Source organism: Anarrhichthys ocellatus, unplaced genomic scaffold, assembly GCF_004355925.1.
Source record: "Anarrhichthys ocellatus isolate YVR2014 unplaced genomic scaffold, GSC_Weel_1.0 scaffold2, whole genome shotgun sequence".
NCBI classification, from domain to species: Eukaryota; Metazoa; Chordata; class Actinopteri; order Perciformes; family Anarhichadidae; genus Anarrhichthys; species Anarrhichthys ocellatus.
The window spans coordinates 11,942,334-11,948,482 of record NW_022280032.1 but is presented as its reverse complement, the minus strand read 5'-3'; the positions used below and the strand labels follow the sequence as shown (position 1 = coordinate 11,948,482).

The following is a 6,149-nucleotide window of genomic DNA, read 5'->3' as shown; positions in this document are numbered from 1 at the left end:
GTGTGTGTGTGTGTGTGTGTGTGTGTGTGTGTGTGTGTGTGTGTGTGGACGATCCGCTTGCACCCCTGTGTGTCTGTCTGGCTAACTGTGGATTGTCTGGTTACCCAAGGTAACAGTTGTTATTGGGGTTTTCTGTACTAGCGTGTAAACAAAGGGGAACCTCCCAAATCCTCCCCGGTGTTCCCCCTAGCCAATGAGAATTAAGCTCCCAGCTGGGCTCAGCCAGTAGACGATGAGGAGGGGCGTGACTCTGCTCCATAAGGAAAAAGCAGCAGTAAAGCACAAAGCTTTGAATCTGGAACTGGAACAGACAGCGGAGCCATAACAAAGACTCCTCCTTTATGACTGAACGGCACTTCACACTGCTGAGCCAGACAAAACGGCTGTGGCCTTTTTAAACTATATGGCTTTTACACCACTAAGGAGATATTTTAACTGCATTTAAAAGGCCGACGTGTGTGAGGAATGTGCAGTATACAGGCACATGTTTACATCTGCAGGGTGAGGAGGAGCCACATGAAACATGCTTGTGCTCCATCTATAATTTCTCCTCTAAGGGCGTGTCTATGTGGCAAAACCGTCTAGATTCTGTGCATCTGTCTCAGTCCACCTGTTCTCATGAGGCCAATACATATAAATACAAGACCATGTGTCGGTGTCAGCTGTGAGAGAGTATAGACCAGCCTTTTGTATTGGACTGACAGGTGTGTCCCCAAAGTCCCCTCCCCAATTATTCAGGACATGTGTTCAGAATTTGGTTAGAGTAAGCACTTTGATTTGAACCTTTTCAAGAAAAAGTGCACATGGTGTGCACATGGCAAATCATTCTGTCCCTCAAAGATGTCAGTGCATAAATATAGGTCTCTGTGTGTGTGTGCGTGTGCGTGCACCCCTACATGCTGTTGTGTGTCCAAAGTAATAATCACTTTGCAGGTTCATCACATTCCCACTGCGTGACTCAAAAGTGGTGTCTGTGCCTTTTCAATCCACCCCATTCATTCTGTAATCTGCCTCCGCCTGCGGCTCACAACGCGTCGCAACAGGACTGCCCATCAGCCGCCTCATTAAATGCCTTCAGTCACTGTGGAGTACAAACTGTCAACACAATTCAAAAGGAGAGATCACAGTATAACACGATCAGTTTGTGGTTATCTGACTCATCTTAACAACAAAAGATGTCGGTTATTCTTCATCCAAACACGTTGGGTCACGTCGACTAACGGATGTGGATACTTGCTCGCCTTGCTATCAACTCTTAAAAGCCAGATATGGAAGCAGCCAAACTCTCATTTTAGTCGGACAAGACCAAATGCAGCCGCTGCGGTGGTTAGCCCACAGATGCATGTCACGAAGAGGGATGGAAAGTAACTCGGACACAGATTTAAAGAGACAACTGTTTCCAAGCCAAGATCACAACACTGTGATTCTGATCAGACCCCAGAACCAAATTAACATTGTACATACAATTGTTGCCAAAGTGATGAATGTTTTTTTAAACTTAAGTTAAAATGCAGAACGAGAAGTCGTCTTATAAAGGTTCCTCTATTTCGGCCGTTATCCAAAATTATAATATCATCCGTACAAAGGGCCTTTGTGTGATGGGATAGTTTTTACTTTAAAAGCTGAGGTGCCAACTTTTACATTTAAATAATAATAACCGTCTGTTACTTTCAAGCCCTTGCCGAACAAATTCACACGTTGCAGATTAAGCCTAACGCCTCACTGTATTTTGCAGCGTACCAGAGTTGTAGTGTCTGGTGTCTGTGGATACTTTCCCGTGCTGGTGCACCGGTGATGCGTTTCACGTCATCTTGAACCAGCCAGAGCTAAAAGTGGGAAGGGAGGGAGACCATAGCGACAGAGCAGCAGCTTGGAGTATGACAAGCTGTGGCAGAAAATCCTAAGAAGCATCCATGAAAGCTTTCCCAAGTGGAGGCTCCAGATAACAAAGACTGACGTGTTTTTGTAGGCCAACTCCTGTAAAAAGTAAAAAGCCAACATTAAGCTATAAATGAAATGCATCAAGGTTTCATGAGCGCAAGTATACACATCGAGGCTGTAAAGGCGGACTAGTCGACGCGATGACATTTTATAGACTCATTTAGGCACTTGTTAGCAACCACATTTTATAACTCCCGTAAAAGCTTTAAAATGTACGAGAGGGGTATCTACGTGTGTATTTTATATTGTAGAACAAAATGTTAAAATCTTAACCACAGACTATCTCAGGCATCCAAAGTCTAACTTAACTTATTCTGGTTTCAGGACTCATTCCTGCAGATAGAAAATATAAGCCGAGTGCAAAAACATCCACTGAAAGTCTTTTTCTTTTTACAAAGGCATGTAACAGTAACAGTAAACACACGGGATAAGGATTGATTGCATTTGTTTAGAAAACTATGAAATGGAGACACTGCTTCCAAATGACCACAAAAATAGCAAAGATGTTTATGCTGTATATACGCCAACACCAGTATGTCTACAGTAAGCTGTTATCAGTCCAGATCTACTGGAAATAGGTTATTGATATAACTCAAACTGCAAGTGAAGACAAAGAAGGTTTTCACAGTAAACATTGGGTAGCCAGAGCGATAAACAAAGAACCGCATCAATTCAGATGTTTTTTTTTATAAATATTACTCCTGGCGTCCAAGCGTAGTAATGAATTTGGGTGTTTACTTTTCATCATGACAGTCTACAGAGCCACCCAGTACTCCCATAATGACATCACACCCACACACGCACACACACACAGCTCACGCCTCCCTCACATGATGCACTGTGTGTTTTTCATTGTGTGGGTGTTTGTGCTGCACATCTGTGCCTTATGAACCCTAAAACCCTGATTGTACAATTCCCATATACCCCAGTGACATCATCACATTGTGGGACCAGAGTGGGTGCTTTCAGAGGTCAGTACACGATGAGGCCCCAGAATTCCCCAGCTCCTCTTCTCCTCTGCTCCAGACCCCAACTCCGAGGCAGGAAATGCAAAACAGATCTCAATCCCCAAACCCCCGAGCATGCTATTGAGGAACCATTTCCCTCTTGTCTTTCTGTGTGTCTCCCTCAGATCATCTCATAATGAAGTCGTCTTTAGCTAAATACTGTGAATGTTAGATGTGTTTGTAGTCTAAACGTACTTGACTAAAGATAACATCTTAATTTTCTACTCACAATATTGTCTTCTGTAGTATGGTCGTAAGTATAAATTCTAAACTGAAACTCTTGATAGCATAGTGTACAGACAGAAACGTGTGCTTGGTCCTGACTAGCTCATGGTGTTCATGTTTTGTCTCGTGCTATTGGCTGCTTCTTTCTTTATCATGCGCTGCAGCTCAGTTTTTCCTGAGGGGAACTCGCATGTAATTGTGCTTACACATACACATTCAGTTGTAGACTGAACACAAATGCTGTGGGTATTTCTTTTTGTTGATACTGACTTTGAATGGGTTTGTAGGTGCGAGTGACAAGAAAAAAGTGTTTCCATTGTTTGATTCTGTGCTCTAGAAATATGTGCGTATGTACGTCACTGCGCTGCCCACCATGATTTATGTGTCGTCACGAGGCGAGGCTTGTAAATGACCACGTACACACGGAGGCTTTCCGGGAAATGACCTCATTGTCACTACTAGGCCCCCGAACTCTGCTTCTCCTTCACTTTCTCTTGCTCTTACACACACACGCACATCTTGCTCTCCCTCCCCCATTCCCCCACAGCTGTCAGTTAAAAGCTCATCTATCTGTGTGTTTTAATTAGGGCCTCCCCTATTTATGGCTGAATAGCCGCTTCATTAACAGAAACGCTAGGAGACGCACACTCAGATCGGTCCAGCTTGTAACACGCAGTGAGTGAGGGGAAAGGGTGTGTGCATGTGTGTGTGTGCATGTGTGTGTGTGTGAGAGAGAGAGAGAGAAAGAACAGGGTGTGGGGGATGCTTTAGGGGTATTGATGACGCAATTTCCCCTGTGGGGTGGACCTCCCATCTGTGAGTGGATAGACAGAATCTGGCCACAAAAAAAGGATGCAGAGAGAGTGAACAAGAGGAACTATATGGGACAAGAGGGAGATATAGGGATAAGAGAGCGGATAGGGATTTAAGTTTTAAGAAAATGTTACATATTTGTTTTTTAGTGTTTGGTGGAAATATACTGTGAGTCTGATTTAAAAGCCAGCTGATCTTGTTTTTTCTTCACATATGAATATGGGCAATTCTGTTGGTGTGTCAGCTCTCCAAAACGGCAGCTAATATGAGGGCAAAGTCATGGTTTACAAAAGTCTAGTTTAGTATTCTTTCTATGGAATTGCTTTCGAAGCTTTCCGTTAAAAAATGACTCTGCTCTTTCAAATTTCAAGTCCTTTTTTTAATGTTAGACGTTAGTGTCCATGATCAGCAGATATCGAATCGGATACTCGTATGGTGATGCATCCTTTTTCATAAGCCTGTGTACCTTTTGTGGAAAACACATCCTGGCTGGCTGATGATGGAGTGGGTGTGGTCAGCCATGTGTTCACAACCAATGACAGTTAGCGGCTCAACCGACTCCATGCAGAGCTCTGGATGGTCTGTGCCTGTATCCTGGAGGAGGACAGGGGGGTCAGATGGTGAAGCAGGCCACCAGCTGCTCTCCTCGCCTTCATTTTCTCTCAATCGGGGCTGCAGCAAGAAGAAGGCCACTGTTGCCTCATGAGAGCAAACCAGGTCATGTTATATTTCCCAGCCTGTCCATCTTGGCACTGATCCGAACACAAAGTTATCGACCTCCTCTTCTCTTCCACTTTAGTAACAGTCCACTTCTTGCAATTGTTCCTCTTTCTTGTAGTATTCACAGTATTGTTGTCTGCTTCCTAGCAGTGAAACGAAAGAGAAGGGCTGATAATGACCCCCCCATCATTAATCTTTCTGCCCATCTGTGCTCTTCACTGTTGGGTTAGATGAGGAAGAATGCTTGTCATGCATCCATATCAGACTCTTTAGCTGCTGAATGTTCTTCTATGTTTTGCAGCTTGACTTGACAACGGTTTGGTGCGGAGCAAGTGGCGTACAGTCAGTTATCTGAGCTTTTGTACTGAGGAAACATAACCTCTAACGTTGCGTGCTGAAGAAAACATAAACGGTGATCTGAGGTGAACTGCAGAGTCGGGTGATAATTCTCTTTGGACTTATTACTACGAGCAACACCTTTCACGTTACACATAGTCGTTTGATCCTTTGTTGGTAAAGAAATAGTGATTCTAAATGCTTTTAAGGCTGAACAAAATGAATGTATTTCGGTTCTCTAGAGTACCATCAGTGATGACCATTGGAAGGCTTCAGACTCTCAGTATTAGTTGGCAGCAGCTCCTTCCTGTCCCTGAATGCTGTGTCACTAAATGCAGAGCGGGTGATGGCAGGTCTCCATGGCGACTTAGAGAAGATGACAGTTGAGGGGGAAATTGAGAAATGAGTCTGTGTTATGAATGTAAGTCTTTGTGCGTGCTCATATATCGGAGCTGGCCGGTGGTAATGCAATCAGTTGGCACAGTGCAGGCACTCTTATCCGTCTAAGATAAGTCATTCTACAAGCTCTAATGCAACCTGCCACTGTGGAGCACACACACACACACCACAGCAAACATGTTTATCAAACACAATCATTACTTCCTTTTTTAAACCTTGAAAAGAAAAGCTGCAAAATACACTTTGTAGTGTGTGTGTGTGTGTGTGTGTGTGTGTGTGTGTGTGTGTGTGTGTGTGTGAGCATTATATGAGTGATATATTATTCAAAACGTATGCGTTGAGTTTCAGCCTCTATGTGGATTTAACTTTCAGTTTCTTACATGATTGATCTGAACTTTCCTTTCCTGCAAGATTAAAACCATGTGTCATTTCACAGTATATGAGATCACAGTCATGAGGATAACAGGGAGTGAGTGAAGCCTTCAACTCACCATCTCCCTCTTCTCCTCGTCTGACCTACTTTTTCTTCTTTCTTTTCCATTGGTTTCACCAACTTTCTTCTCATTTTATCCCGTATTGCTTGAACATTTTGAATCCTCTAAATGCTGCCCCATTTATCTTGGACATAATGGAGACCCAGGTCTTTTGGATGCTCATTATCTGTGTGTGTGTGTGTGTGTGTGTGTGTGTGTGTGTGTGTGTGTGTGT

At 43.6% G+C, this 6,149-nt stretch overlaps 1 protein-coding gene across 2 annotated transcripts in view; it reads left to right on the top strand.

Annotated features, from left to right (window-relative positions):
* The window catches only part of fam107b (family with sequence similarity 107 member B), a 17,163-nt gene that overhangs the window by 3,679 nt on the left and 7,335 nt on the right, over positions 1–6,149 (top strand). The gene's annotated exons all lie outside the window — the stretch shown is intronic.